The sequence below is a fragment of the Lolium rigidum genome, chromosome 4 (genome assembly GCF_022539505.1).
Source record: "Lolium rigidum isolate FL_2022 chromosome 4, APGP_CSIRO_Lrig_0.1, whole genome shotgun sequence".
Classification (NCBI taxonomy): domain Eukaryota; kingdom Viridiplantae; phylum Streptophyta; class Magnoliopsida; order Poales; family Poaceae; genus Lolium; species Lolium rigidum.
This window is the reverse complement of record NC_061511.1, coordinates 68,737,555-68,754,290: the sequence shown is the minus strand read 5'-3', so window position 1 is coordinate 68,754,290 and position 16,736 is coordinate 68,737,555.

Sequence of the window (16,736 nt, the reverse complement as noted above, 5' to 3'; positions counted from 1 at the left end):
GTTTCCACTTGAATAATATCAACATCAACATTATAAGAATCACCCGAGATATAATGCTTGAGTCTTTGTCCATTCACCACTTGCGTAGCATTGCCTTGGAGAGAGCTAATTTTGATTGCTCCTGAACGATACACCTCCTCGACAACATATGGTCCTTCCCATTTCGGGAGTAATTTCCCTGCAAAGAATCTGAGACGAGACCGATACAATAGGACTTTATCCCCAATATTAAATTCTCTTTTGATAATCCTCCTATCATGCCATTTTTTAACTTTCTCTTTAAAGAGTTTAGCATTTTCATATGCTTCACTTCTCCATTCATCTAGAGAACTCAATTGCAACAACCTCTTATCACCAGGCAAGTTTAGGATCTTTATTTAATTCTCTAACGACCCAATAAGCTTTGTGCTCTAGTTCTAGAGGTAAATGACAAGCTTTCCCATAAACCATTTTATAAGGTGACATTCCCATGGGATTTTTATAAGCAGTTCTATAAGCCCAAAGTGCATCCTTCAATTTACTAGCCCAATTCTTTCTAGTTTTATTAACGGTCTTTCCCAAAATAGATTTAATCTCTCTATTTGATAATTCTACTTGACCACTAGTTTGAGGATGATAAGCAGAAGCAATTCTATGATTAATACCATACTTAGCAAGAGTTTTTCTAAAACCTCCATGAATAAAATGAGAACCTCCATCAGTCATAATATATCTAGGTACTCCAAATCTAGGAAAAATAATATCTAAGAGCATTCTTAAAGAGGTCTCACCATCAGCACTTTTCGTAGGTATAGCTTCCACCCATTTAGTAACATAATCAACAGCAACAAGTATATGAGTGTTACCTTCCGAAGACGGAAAAGGTCCCATGAAGTCAAATCCCCAACAATCAAACGGTTCAATAACAAGAGTATAATTCATAGGCATTTCATTGCGTCTGGAGATATTACCAACCCTTTGGCATTCATCACAAGATAAAATAAACTTTCTCGCATCTTTGAAGAGAGTTGGCCAATAAAAACCTGAATGTAAAACCTTTTGCGCGGTTCTTTCTCCAGCGTGATGTCCTCCATAAGCACTACCATGACATTTACTCAATATTTCTTGTTGTTCATACTCGGGAACACATCTTCGCATAATACCATCCACTCCTTCTTTATATAAGTGTGGGTCATCCCAGAAATAATGCCTCAAGTCATAAAAGAATTTCCTCCTTTGCTTGAGCTGAAAAGGTTGGAGGCAAGTACTTGGAAACAATAAAGTTAGCATAATCAGCATACCAAGGACTCGTCTCGCGAGCTCACCTTTATTACAGCCAATTGTTCATTTGGAAAACTATCATTAACGGGAACGAGGATCATAAGCAATATTTTCCAATCTAGACAAATTATCGGCAACGGGATTATCAGCACCTTTCCTATCTACAATATGTAAATCAAATTCTTGCAAAAGAAGTACCCATCTAATAAGCCTCGGCTTAGCATCTTTCTTTGTCATTAGGTATCTAATTGCGGCATGATCAGTATGAATAGTAACTTTTGAATCAACAATATAAGATCTAAATTTATCACAAGCAAAGACTACAGCTAATAATTCCTTTTCAGTTGTAGCATAATTTCTTTGAGCAGACATCAAGAGTTTTACTAGCATAATGAATAACATTCGAGCTTTTTATCTACTCGCTGTCCAAGAACAGCGCCTACAAGCAAAATCACTAGCATCACACATAATTTCAAAGGGTAAGTTCCAATCGGGGGTTCAACTATAGGAGCGAGTTGTTAAGGCTTTCTTAAGAGTTTCAAAAGCTTCCTTACAATCATCATCAAAAACAAATGGTACATCTTTTTGAAGAAGATTAGTAAGAGGCTTTGAAATCTTGGAGAAATCTTTAATAAATCTCCTATAAAACCCAGACATGACCAAGAACACTACGAATACCTTTAACATCCCTCGGATAGGGCATCTTCTCAATTGCTTCAACTTTAGCTCTATCAACTTCAATACCTCTCTCGAAATTTTATGTCCCAATACAATTCCTTCATTAACCATAAAGTGGCATTTCTCCCAATTAAGAACAAGGTTAGTTTCTTCACATCTCTGCAAAACTTTATCAAGGTTTCGCAAGCAACTATCAAAAGAATTCCCATAGACGGAAAAATCATCCATGAATACCTCTACAATACTTTCACAAAAACCATGAAAAATAGCAGACATGCATCTTTGAAAAGTAGCAGGAGCATTACATAAACCAAAAGGCATGCGTCTATAAGCATAAGTTCCATAAGGACAAGTAAAGGTGGTTTTCCCTTGATCTTTAGCTTTAACAGCAATTTGTGAAAACCCAGAATAACCATCAAGAAAGCAAAAATGAGTATTTTTAGACAATCTTTCTAGCATTTGATCAATAAATGGTAAAGGGTAATGATCTTTCTTAGTAACTTCATTAACTTTTCGAAAATCAATGCACATTCTATACCCTACAACTACTCTTTGAGGAATGAGCTCATCATTATCATTAGGCACAACGATCATACCTCCTTTCTTGGGAACGCAATGCACGGGACTAACCCATCTACTATCAGCAATAGGATATATAATACCGGCTTCAAGAAGTCGTAATACCTCATTCCTTACCACTTCCTTCATCTTCGGAATTAGATGACGCTGAGGTTCAACAACGAGGCTTTGCATCATCTTCCATATTAATAGCATGTTGGCATATAGACGGAGAAATCCCCTTCAAATCATCAAGAGTGTAGCCAATAGCGCCTCGATGCTTCTTCAATATTTCCAATAACCTTTCTTCCTCAATCTCTCGAAAGCTTAGAACTAATAATAACGGGATATATTTTCTTATCATCAATATGAGCATATTTAAGATTATCGGGTAAAGGCTTTAAATCAAAAACAGGATCTTCCTTTGGTGGCGGTGTTGTACCCAAATCTTCCACCGGTAAATCATGCTTGAGAATAGGTTGGCGAAGAAAAATTTCCTCAAGCTCATCTCTTTCTTTCCTAAAAATTTCGCTCTCGCTATCCTCCAAATGTTGCTTGCAAAGGATTATTAGGAACAAGAACAATAGATGCACATTGCTCCATTTTAAAATCATTACTAGGCAAATCAGCTTTATAAGGAGTTTTAGTAAATTTAGAGAAGTTAAACTCATAAGATTCACCAGCGAATTTAGTCAAAATTTTCTCTTTCTTGCAATCTATAATAGCTCCACAAGTATTTAGAAAAGGTCTACCAAAAATAATAGGACAATAATCACTAGCAACAGAACCAAGTACCAAAAAGTCAGCAGGATATTTAATCTTACCGCATAAAACTTCCACATCTCGAACAATACCAATTGGAGAAATAGTTTCTCTATTAGCCAGCTGAATAACCACATCAATATCTTCAAGTTCACAAGAATCAATTTCGTGCATAATCTCCGTGTAAAGCTCATACGGAATAGCACTAACACTTGCACCAATATCACATAATCCATAATAACAATGATCACCAATTTTAACAGATATCATAGGAACACTAGCTTGTTTGGGTTTATTAGGATGTGAAACAATATTAGAAGCATCTTCACAGAAAATAATATGACCATCCTCCACATTTTCAGTCACAAGATCTTTAACTATTGCAACAGCAGGTTCAACTTTTATTTGTTCTTCAGGTTCTACGAGGTTTCTTTTCACTTTTATGAACCGCACTATTTATAACAGAGTACTCTTTCATTTTAGCAGGGAAAGGAGTTTTTTCAATATAAGCTTCAGGAATAACACGATCGACGGTTTCAACTACAACGCATTTATTAATAGATGAATCAATTTTATCTTTATACGGTTCATGATACTTATCAAAATTCTTCTCTGGCAATTCATAATGAGAGGCAAAAGCTTTATAAAGATTTACAGCAACTTGAGAATCAAGACCATATGTAGCACTCATATTACGAAATTTATCGAGTATCCATAAAAGCTTCAATGCATTTATAATCATAAATTATACCTGATTCTCTATCCTTGTCGTTCTCCCAACCTTCGGTATTTTCTTGGATCCGATCAAGAAGGTCCCTTTTAAACTCTTCTTTGTTGCGTGTAAATGATCCGGAACAAGAAGTATCCAGCAAGGTCTTGTCTTGAAAAGAAAGTCTTGCATAGAAATTATCAATAATAACATTACCAGGAAGCTCATGAATGGGGCATTTGAGCATTAAAGACTTCAATCTCCCCCAAGCTTGGGCAATACTCTCTCCATCATGAGGCCAAAAATTATATATGCAATTCCGATCCTTATGAATTTCACTTGGAGGATAGAACTTAGAATAAAACCGGGGCACAATATCATTCCATTCAAGAGAATCCCCATTATCCAGTAATTTATACCAATGCGCCGCCTTACCGGACAGCGACAAAGAGAATAGTTTCTTCCTCACTTCATCCATAGCAATACCTGCACATTTGAATAGACCGCATAATTCATGCAAAAACAGTAAATGATCACCGGGGTGGACGAGTTCCATCCCCTTCATAGCGGTTATCCATAACACGTTCAATAATTTTCATAGGTATTTTATATGGTATCACTTCCTCACTTAGCGCCTCATCCACTACCGTTGCGGTAGTAGTAGATTTCCCAAATAGAAATTGAAGAGAAGATCTCTCCATAATGACTTATAGCAGCAGCGACATAGCAATGATAAAGGTTTTCCTTACCAATTCCACTTACCAATAGCGCTTCACTCCCCGACAACGGCGCCGGAAAATAGTCTTGATGACCCACAAGTATAGGGGGTGTATCGTAGTATCTTCGATAAGTAAGAATGTCGATCCCAACGAGGAGCGAAGGTGTTGACAAGCGGTTTCGATGAAGGATTCACTTGTAAATGCTCACGGACAAGTATTCGGGGGGTTTGATGTAACGGTTGAATAAAGTACGAGTATGTAAAGTGCGAGAGTAATAATTGCAGCGAGTGGCCCAATCCTTTTTAGCACAAAGGACAAGCCGGTTTGTTTACTTATAATGACCAAACGTTCTCGAGGACACACGGGATTTTAGTCTAGTGCTTTCGCTACATACGGCTAAATAATCTTCATTGTTGTGATAAGTGTTGTGTGGGTGAACCTATGCTAATGTACCGCCCTTCCTAGGACTAATACATACTTGTGATTATACCCCTTGCAAGCATCCGCAACTACAAGAAAGTAATTAAGAATTAAATCTAACCACAGCCTTAAACTCTGAGATCCTGCGATCCCTCCTGCATCGATATACCAACGGGGGTTTAGGTTTCCGTCACTCCGGCAACCCCGCAATTGGCAAACGAGTACAAGATGCATTCCCCTAGGCCCATAAATGGTGAAGTGTCATGTAGTCGACGTTCACATGACACCACTAGAAGAATAACACCACAACTTAAATATCACACCATTGAATATTACTCAACCATAGTTCACTACTAACATTTAGACTTCACCCATGTCCTCAAGAACTAAACGAACTACTCACAAGACATCATACGGAACATGATCAGAGGTGATATGATGATGAATAACAATCTGAACATAAACTTGGTTCAATGGTTTCACTCAATAGCATCAACAACAAGTAGAAATCGATACGGGAGAGTTTCCCCTATCAAACAATCAAGATCAAACCCAAATTGCTACGGCGGTGGCGGTGTCCAGCGGTGATGACGGCGGTGATGATGGTGGAGATGATGATGATGGTGATGGCGATGATGTCCAGCTCGATGACGGTGTCGATGGCGTCGATTTCCCCCTCCCGGAGGAATTTCCCGGCGGATTCCCGCCCGCCGGAGAGCTCTTTCTCTCTGGTGTTCTCCGCCCCGCGAGGCGGCTGTAACTCTTCGCGAGGTACCCTCTCGTGGCTTAGGTCTTCGGGACGAAGGGTTTGGCGAAGAAAAGGAGGCGAAAAGGGTCGTGGGCCCCCGGACCATAGGCGGCGCGGCCGGGGCACGGGCCGCGCCGCCCTAGGGTGTGGGCCCACCTCGGCTCCTCCTGGCTCCTCCTTCGGCTTCCTTCGTCATCTTGAAAAATAGGATTTTTGGTATAATTTCCTTCCAGAGTTGATCTTCCGAAATATTGCGTTCGACGGTGCTTTTTCCAGCGAGAATCACGGCTCCGGTGTTCGATCCTCCAATAATGATGAAACATGCAAAATAGATGAAATAACATAAGTATTGTGTCCCAATATGAAATATATCAATGAATAACAGCAAATTATGATATAAAATAGTGATGCAAATTGGACGCATCAAACGTCTCCGTCTTATTGCGCTGGCACGTCACACACGACCCCACCAAGTCGCGGACCAGCGCACCATCAGCCGGAATGTAGAAGTCATCCCGGAGACGCTTGAGCGTCTTTTGCACACCCTCGTGGCCTGCCGAGTGCGCGAGAAGTAGGGCCTGCTGACGAAGGTCGTCCTGATCGGGCACGAAGATGCGGCGCTCGTGGAGAAGCAGCCCGTCGGCCAGGTGCCAGGGCGCGGCTAGCTCACCCGCTTCGAGGCGCTGGCGCAGTGCCTGGGCATCCGCGGCGCCCACCGTGGCCCGGCGGATGTCGTCGATGAAGGCGAAAGACGGCCCCGAGCGGATGCACATGACCACGCCGCCCCCGTCGAGGGAGTCCGCAAGCTCCTCCGTGTCGCGGCGAGAGAGCGCGTCGGCGACCGTGTTGAGGCGGCCCGGACGGTACTCGACGGTGAAGTCGAACCCGAAGAGCTTGCTGATCCACTGGTGCTGCGGCACGGTGGAGAGGCGTTGATCAAATAAGAACTTCAGGCTGTAATGATCCATGCGAACACGGAAAGTGCGCCCCCATAGGTAGGGCCGCCAATGGCGCATGGCCTGAACCAGCCCGATGAGCTCGCGCTCGTACGCCGCGAGCTTAAGATGGCGAGTGGCGAACGGTCGGCTGAAGAAAGCCAGCGGCCCCTCCCCTTGATGGAGGACGGCGCCGAACCCAATGCCGGAGGCGTCACAGTCGACGACGAATGGCCGGTCGAAGTCCGGCATCTGGAGCACGGGCCCTGTCGTGAGCGCCCGCTGAAGCGCCTGGAAGGCCTCCGTGGCCTCCGCGTCCCAGGTGAAGGCGTCTCGGCGTAGGAGGTGGGTCAGAGGCGCGGCGATGAGGCCAAAGTCCCGAATGTACTTCCGGTAGTAGCCCGCGAGCCCCAAGAAGTCGCGAAGAGCCCGCGGTGACTGCGGCATCGGCCATGCAGCGACCGCCGCGACCTTGTCAGCATCCATCGCAATGCCCTCCGCCGTGATGACGTGTCCCAAGTACACGACGGAGGTCGTGCCGAACGAGCACTTCGAGTGCTTGAGGTGGAGACGATGCGCTTGAAGCTCGTTGAAGACGATGGCGACGTGCTGTAGATGCTCCGCCCACGATGCACTGTAGATGAGAATGTCATCAAAGAAAACAAGCACAAAACAGCGTAAATAGGGGCTGAGCACGTCATTCATCAACGCCTGGAATGTTGCCGGCGCATTGGAGAGGCCGAACGGCATCACCAGGAACTCGAAGTGGCCGTGGTGCGTGCGGAACGCCGTCTTCGGGACATCGTCCGGATGCATCCGCACCTGGTGGTAGCCCGAGCGTAGGTCGAGCTTGGTGAAGAAGCGCGCCCCGTGTAGCTCGTCCAAGAGCTCGTCCACGACCGGGATGGGGAACTTGTCCTTGGACGTCACTGCGTTGAGCGCGCGGTAGTCGATGCAGAAACGCCACGTGCCGTCGGGCTTGCGCACCAAGAGCACCGGTGCCGAGAAGGGTGATGTCGAAATCCGGATGATGCCCTGGGCCAGCATGACCGCCACCTGGCGCTCGAGCTCGTCCTTCTGCAGCTGGGGGTAGCGGTACGGGCGTACTGCGACAGGCGGCGTACCCGGCAGCAGGTGGATGCGGTGATCGCAGGCCTGTGATACGTCTCAAACGTATCTATAATTTCTTATGTTCCATGCTAGTTTTATGACAATACTCACATGTTTTATATACACTTTATATCATTTATACGCATTTTCCGGCACTAACCTATTAACAAGATGCCGAAGCGCCAGTTCCTGTTTTGTGCTGTTTTTGGTTTCAGAAATCCTACACAGGAAATATTCTCGAAATTGGACGAAACAAAAGCCCAGGGTCTTATTTTTCCACGGAGCTTCCAGAAGACCGAAGAGGATACGAAGTGGGGCCATGAGGCGCCGACACCACAAGGTGGCGTGGCCAAGGGGGGGCCCACGCCGCCCTATGGTGTGGGGCCCCCGTGCCTCTCCCGACTCTGCCCTTTCGCCTACTTAAGCACTCCGTCGCGAAAACCCTAGTACCGAGAGCCACGATACGAGAAAAGTTACGGAGACGCCGTCGCCGCCAATCCCATCTCGGGGGATTCAGGAGATCACCTCGGCACCTGCTGGAGAGGGGAATCATCACCGGAGGGCTCTACATCACCATGCCCGCCTCCGGACTGATGCGTGAGTAGTTCATCCTTGGACTATGGGTCCATAGCAGTAGCTAGATGGTTGTCTTCTCCTCTTGTGCTATCATGTTTAGATCTTGTGAGCTGCCTATCATGATCAAGATCATCTATTTGTAATGCTACATGTTGTGTTTGGTGGGATCCGATGAATATGGAATACTATGTCAAGTTGATTATTGATCTATCATATATGTGTTGTTTATGATCTTGCATGCTCTCCGTTGCTAGTAGAGGCTCTGGCCAAGTTGATACTTGTAACTCCAAGAGGGAGTATTTATGCTCGATAGTGGGTTCATGCCTCCATTGAATGCGGGACGGTGACGTGAAAGTTCTAAGGTTGTGGATGTGCTTGTTGCCACTAGGGATAAAACATCAATGCTTTGTCTAAGGATATTTGTATTGTTTACATTACGCACGGTACTTAATGCAATTGTCCGTTGTTTGCAACTTAATACTTGGAAGGGGTGCGGATGCTAACCCGAAGGTGGACTTTTAGGCATAGATGCATGCTTTGGATAGCGGTCTATGTTCTTTGTCGTAATGCCCTAAGTAAATCTCATATTAGTCATCATGATATGTATGTGCATTGTTATGCCCTCTCTATTTGTCAATTGCCCAACGCGTAATTTGTTCACCCAACATGCTATTTATCTTATTGGAGAGACACCACTAGTGAACTGTGGACCCCGGTCCATTCTTTTACATCTGAAATACAATCTACTGCAATCATTGTTCTCTGCTGTTTTTTGCAAACAAACATCATTCTCCACACCATACGTTTAATCCTTTGTTTACAGCAAGCCGGTGAGATTGACAACCTCACTGTTAAGTTGGGGCAAAGTATTTTGATTGTGTTGTGCAGGTTCCACGTTGGCGCCGGAATCCCCGGTGTTGCGCCGCACTACACTCCTTCACCAACAACCTTCACGTGGCCTTCATCTCCTACTGGTTCGATAAACCTTGGTTTCTTACTGAGGGAAAACTTGCTGCTGTACGCATCACACCTTCCTCCTTGGGGTTCCCAACGGACGAGTGCTTTACCGTCACAAGGAAGCTACTGTCGCACGTCAGTAGCCTGCGCCGGAGGTAGGCCCTGTGGCTCGGTGAAGATGCCGCTATGTTGCTGCAGAAGGTCGTCCAAGAGCGGATGCGTCTCGTCGAGGGCGGCAGCCATCAGCGCAAGCTGGGGCGCCGTTGGCCCGGAGGTGCCGAGGCCCCTCCACTGGACGCGACGGCCGCCCGCATGCCAGAAGATGAGGGACAGCGCGTCGAAATCCCAGAGGATGGGCCCGAGGGTGGACAGGAAGTCGATGTTGAGGATGAAGTCGTAGCAGCCCAAGTTGATGCCGACGCAGTCCACGGAGAAGTGCTCGTCGCCGATGGTGATGGGCACCTGCCGAGCCACGCCCTAGCAGGCTAGGCGGCCCCCGTTGGCGACGGTGACGCTGAAGTGCTCGTCCCCTGACGGCTGTAGTGCGAGTCGGCGCATGGCGTCACCGGCCAGGAAGTTGTGCGTCGAGCCCGTGTCAACCAGCGTGGTGAGGCGCTCCCTGCTAATCGTCACCGGTAGGAGCATGGTCTTCGCCGTCTTGATGCCTGCCAACGCGTGGAGGGAGACGACGAAAGCCTTCGCGTCGACCGGCCCATAGGTCGTGGCGCCCGGCTCGGAAGCGGCCCCGGCGTCAAGCTCCGGGGTAAGTGTCTCGCCGTCCTCGTCATCGACCGTCTCCAAATAGAACAGGCGAGCGCGCGTGTGACCCGGTGCGTACAGCTCGTCGCAGTTGAATCATAGGCCCTTGCGGTGCCGCTCGAGCTGCTCGGCCGTCGTCAGGCGACGGAAAGGCCGTCTAGGCGCTACAGGGGTCGTAGTGGCAGCCGGCAGCGCCGGGCGCGCCGGGGCCGTCTGGGCAGGGCGTGGCGGAGGGAGAGCTCCCCTGCCCTGGAAGGACTGCTGGATGGCGAGGGTGCGCTGCTCGTACGCCCGAGCGTAGTACATGGCGGTCTGCAGGTCCTGCGGCTCGCGCATCTCCACGTCGTCCCGGATGTGGTCGGGAAGGCCGCCCACGAAGAGCTCGGCGCGCTGACGAGCCGAGACGCCGGGGGCATGGCACGCCAACGACTGGAAGCGATCGGCGAAGTCCTGCACCGACGAGGTGAACTGCAGGCGCCCCAGCTCGGCTAGGCGACTCCCGCGTACCGGGGGTCCGAACCGGAGGAGGCACAGGTCGCGGAAGCGCTCCCACGGCAACATCCCGCCCTCGTCCTGCTCGAGAGCGTAGTACCACGTTTGGGCGTCTCCGCGGAGGTGGTAGGAAGTGATCCATGTGCGGTCGGACGCCAATGTCCGCTGCCCCCGGAAGAATTGCTCACACTAGTTGAGCCAGTTGAGGGGGTCGGTGGCACCATCATAGGTGTTGAACTCCAAATTGGTGTAGCGCGGTGGCTGCTGAGTGGGCGGCGCGGCGACGAAGGTCGGGGCCGGCGCGGTAGGGGGCGAGTAGACAGCGCTCCCCCCCCCCCGCATAAGGATCGCCGTAGCCGCTGAAGCCACCGAAGGGGGAGGTCACGGTGTACGCCGCCGGTGGAGGCACGGTCGGCTTGGCAGGGGCTGGTGTGAAGACCGGCGCGTCCACCCATGAGGGCCGCTGGGACGGCGACGCCGGCCAATTGATGTTCGTGATGGGGACGCCGTGGGTCGAGGCCGGGGCCAGTGGAGGCGGCGCGTGTGGCGCGGGCGGGGGTGGCGGCGGCGGTGGTGGAGCGGTCACGGTGGCCGGCAGCCCGTGCGTCACCTGCAGGAACGTCCACATATTGGCGATCGCCATGGTGAGGTCGCGGACGGCCGCAGACAATTCCGCCAGGGAGAGGACGGGGGCGGCTCGACGCCCGGCGCCACGTGCGCGGCGGCGGTGGAGGCCGGTGGCGTCTCGAAGGTGGCAGCGATGGTGGCGGAGGGCTGGCCCGACGACATGATCGCAACCGAGGAATCTGATACCAAATTGGTAGAGGCTAGGGTTCTACCGGAGCGGGGACGTAGGTTGTAGGGGTGGGAGTGTTGCGAGCGGGGGAGAGAAGGGCGGCGCCGGCGGCAGGGCGCCGTCGCGAAGGCTGAAGGAGGCGGCGGCTAGGGTTTGCGGCGGCGGCGGCAGGAGAAGGCCGACTCCCAGACCAATAATGTTGTTGATTATTGCTTAATCGTAAAAGTCTGATTACAACTCTTTATATAATAAAATAACTGGGCTAAGCCCCTAATTTGGCCCACTATTGGGCCTCTTCCTGGAATAGGAGATGCCGACCATAATACCCACGTCTCCATGATGTGTTCATCCGCCTGCGCAATGGCGAGGCGGTGCTGAAGTTGCTGGCGGTGACGAGGCTGTCAAAGCCGGCCAAGAACTCCGCCTCCGCGAGCGACTCACAATCATTAAAGTTGAGCTGCTTGCGGGGACGCCAGAGGCGCCATGCTGCTGCGTCGTAGGCGCGCCGCCTGCTCCATGGCAGCGAAGGTGCTGAGGGTGAGGCGAGCGCCGCCGGCGCGGATTTCCGCGTAGAACATGCTGCCCGGGCAAGCGCGGATGCCCACGAAACCGGAGGAGTTGCGTCGAGGGCATGGTGGCGATGGTGCGCGTGGATGGGGAAGTGGCGCGTGGCAGGCGAGATGGCAGCGCGTGTGGCGGGAGGGAGGTTTGAGCTGGAGTTGAGGACCCGTCACACTGTTTTATACCGCCTCAGGGCATCTCCAACCATGCAACCCAAACGGACGCGCTGGGCCGTCTGTTTTGGGCCATTTGGGTGGCCGCGCGGACACCCGGACAGCGCCCCGCGTCCGCGTGTCCGTTTGGGTCGCACGGTGCGCCCAACGCAGCGGCCACCCATTTGGCCATTTGGCATATTTCTTTGGGAAATAGGCCATCTAGCCACACATACTTATAAATAATATCAACAAATATAGAATAATATCTAACAATTATAGAATAATATCAAATAGCATAAAATAATATCAAATAAAATGTTGCATGATGAAGAAATGAAATGTGCCATAGTTCGAAGAAATATAAAAATTACAAATTGAGATTGTCAACTCAATTTGGGCGCTCTAGGATCTCCTTCTGCCTCTTCTGGAACCAAGCTCTCTTCGCCTCGCTCATGTTGGTCAAGTCGGCGTTCATGATCAGGTTGTCCTCGGCTTGCCGTTTGAGCTCAACTTCCTTCGCCTTCAACTCCACCTCTTTGGCCCTTGCCATTGCTATGAGCTCAATTTCTCTCTCTTTGAGCTCAATTTCTCTAGCTTTGGTCTTGGCCTTGACCTCTTCAATCTCAAGCTTCTTCTTTTGGACATCGAAGTAGTTCTTCCTCTCCTCATCTTTCTCCCGGCGCCTCCTCTCATCCCTCTTGCCCGTGGACACCTCTCTGTCGGCATGCAGCTCCTTCAAAGTGCCAAACAATAGCATGGACGAAGCATCACGCTTCATGTCGTCTTTGGTTGCCTTGTGGCCGCGAGGACGACTTGCACGAGAAGCGGAGCTACCGCAAGGATGCCCACCATCAAGGTCAATGACCGTGGGATCTTTGGCGGTCTTGTTGCCAGTCAAGGTCGCCACGTACCCCTCCTGGAACTTGGGGGTGCCTTGGAGTTCCTTCCAACAATGAGGGAAGGCAAAGGTCTTTTCTCCATTGTTGGCTTTGTACCATTCCAAAACTTGCCACACCTAGAGCAAAGCGAGACAACAACGATAAACATATGTGCAAACATTGGATGAATAAGTTGAGGTTAAGAATCATACCAAGTCCTTCACACCCATGCCACTAACGGGGATCCGCTTCACGTGATCATACGCCGCTCGGAACTTGTTGCATTCCGTTTGAATTGCTCCCCACCTCTTTTGGAGCGATGTCTCGCTGCGGTCGCTCTCAAATGGCTCCGATCCGTATTTGCGATGTTCATGGAAATAATCATAGATCCGGCGCAGAATGCGGTCCCCTTCTGCTCGGCACCCGTCAATGCATCTTGCCCGATGGTCAACCATCCTTCGACGAGCACCTTGTCCTCCTTCTCCGTGTAGTTGGTGGTTCTTTTGCTTACCCGGCGAGCTCGAGCTTGTGCAATTGCGGCTTGTGTGAGCTCCTGAGTGAACAACGGCTCCTCCTCGATGTTAATGATGTCGGGACAGGCAGTGGTGTCCTCATGTGTGTCAATGGGAGGTGACTGGGGAGCCTGCTGTGTCGAAGGATATGGCATGGTCGTCGGCATTGTCTGCGGGAACGGAGGGGCCTGCACGGTGGACGGTGCACGCAGCGGTGGCTGCGCGCGCTCGGCCAGACAAATCGTCGAGCAGGTTGCGTGCACCGGCCATCGCTGCTGCTCCCAGGTGCTTGGGGCCTTTGGAGTTCACCGGCGCACGGTTGAGGTCAATGGACGAAGGTGACGGCCCCGTCATGGACTCGCCCACCTCCGGTGACCCATCCCGTGACTGGTACGCGTACCGCCCTGACTGCGCCCCCATTTCGTGCGCGCGGGGCGTGTACGGAAACGGGGCAGTCGGCGGGCCAGTTGACCTTGGAGGAAGGGGCCGGGTCACGGACGAGGCCGAGCTCCCCCCCGAGGCCGTGCCGGTGCCCGGGATGATCATGTGATGGCCGAGCGCTGCGTGGCCGTAAAAGAGCATGGCCTGCGCCTGCTCTTGAATGACACGAGCCTTCGCCTGCGTTTGGAGTTCGAGGAGCTGCTCCGCCGCCCGCTGCCGCTCCTCCGCGGCGGCGGCCTCCCTCTTCCGTTGCTCGAGCGCCCTGCGCCGGTCCCCCCGCTTCTTGCTCTCCATCGCCCTCTGCTCCGCGGTGAGCTCGGGCTTCGCCTTCTTCGTCGGCGGCCCGGGCTCCACGACCACCGGAGCGTCCAGTTGAGGAGCCGCCTCCACGGGAGGAGCGGCTACGGCCGCGAGCTGTGCCTCGTCTCCGATGTTGGCGGTGGTGGCGGTGGCGGCGGCAGTCGCTTCGTCGGCCATCTCTAGGTTTTGGGAGTGGAGTGGAGTGTTTCTGTTTTGGGAGGCAGACAGGCGGGCCAGGGGCGGACAAGGGGAGGACGCGAGCGACCAGCCTTAGGCGTCCGCGGCCACGCAAACTCGTCCCAGATTTGGACCGGGTTTGGGTCGTCCCTTACGCCGCGGCCATGGATGGGTCCGCGCGCTAGACCGCGTTTTTGTCCGGTTGTGTTATAAAAGCGACAAGCAAATAACGAAGAACGAAATAAGAACACACGCAGGGGACACAAGATTTAACGTGAAAAACCCCTTCCAACACAGAAGGGGAAAAAACCACGGGCGCCAGCCAGCAAAACTTCACTATATCGAGGAGTATTTACAAACGCCGTGGGATATCTTATAATCTGATAAACTCTAGCCGGCGGCTTACAAGATGTATATATAGGCGGTGCCAACGATCCGTACCGTACCGTAACGATCCTCCCATCCGGCGACGGGCCTCGCTCCGCTCGTCAGAAGTTAGCCTCCCTTTAGTATATGAATTTGGATCACAATACAACAGGTTGGACCCATCCGGACGCGCGGGCGTGGGATGGGTCGCCCCGTTGGAGATGCCCTCGTGCGTGTGTTGGTGCGAAAATTTTCAACTCCGATGCGCTAAACTGATTTACCTAGCAAGACTTTTGGGGCGTCCGTAGGAGATGCTCTAACAAGCTTTTGGCAAAGAGACAACCGTGGCAACCACACGCACGGAGCGGTGTCGCTGGGGAGCAGGGAAAGAGATAGCCGCGTCGGCGAGCTGGAACGCGGGAGGCCGCGCTGGAGAGCCGGAGCTCGTCTTTGCTGACCACCGCTGCCGATGTCGAGCAGCCACAGAGGCTGCCAGGGAGCGCGTGTGGCTCTGCTTCTCCTCGCCGTGTAGATCCGGTCGCGGATGGGAGGAGCCGGCGGCCCCATGTTGAACGCCGTCGACGTGATTCGCCGGCTGCTGCCGGCCTCGTGGTCGTTCGCGGACGGGAGGAACTCCCGCTTCGGGGCCATGGCGGCGCGGAAGCTCGAGGCCGCGCGTGCGTGTGGCCGGAGTGGTGAGTGGGGACTGGATAGGGAAAGTCCCCCTCCCCTAGTCCACATTTAATAGGACTGGGGCACTGACAGCTGGGCCAGCCAGACGTCGCGGTCTTGCGGTGCGTCCCCGCGTTTGGCCTCGTTTTTGTCCGGCTGAACCCATCCGAACGCGCGGGCGCGGAATGGGTCGCCGTGTTGGAGATGCCCTAATACTGCAAAATTGGTACAGTACAGTAGTACCACAACACAAATCGATCATTGGCGCCATCGGAATGGCAATAGCTCTACCACGTTCACCCCACATGACATGTCTCCTCCGCGACAACCGCGACTACGTCGTTAGGTAGGCGTCATGCCATGTTGAATTCGTACCATGCCACCGTGCATCTTGCAACCCACAGCTGGCTAGTTTAATTATAATTATTAAGGCGGGGCTACTGGGACACAGATTTGGTGAGTGATCTTATTTTTTTAAAAAAATTGAGAGCACCTCGGGTGCCAAAATCACTTTTCCGGGCTTTGGTGTACATGGACACCATTGATCTCGTTTTTTTTCTTTTTAAAATCATATTTTTGAGTTTTAGAAAAAATTGAAAAAAATCGCATATAGTCAATGATGTATTCCAGAAACCTGTAAATTATTGATTTTAAATACTTCCTCCAATCTAAATTAATTGACTCCACTTTGTCTAGATACGAATGTTGTTTGTCGACTAAATATATCTGTATTTAGATAAAGTGGAGTCAACTAATTTGGATTAGAGGGAGTACTTTATATTCTGACCTACACAAAATAAAATAAAAATTGGGTTGAGATTTTGCCTTATTGTGAGAGGTGTCACTGACAATATCCAGAGTTATTGTCAGATTTTTTGGTAACTTATAAAAAAGCTTTTCATTTTTAAAATAAAATAACGAAAGCTTTAACTGAAGATTGGGAGCCAAAATCACTTTCCGGAGCTACTGCTGCAATATTAATTTATTTGCAACTGTCACGCCTGATCGTTAGTCTATATATACCGCCCGTTCTAGTGATCACTCAGTCAAGGGGGAATTCCAGCCATCCACATTCTAATGCTGTGTTTGGATGCATGGAAACTGGGCATGTAATTGGAATTGCGCTCGATTCCGTAAATTCCGCCGTTTGGTTTGCGCTCTGAATTCATCTGTGGAAAGCCAACCAAATTCCAAG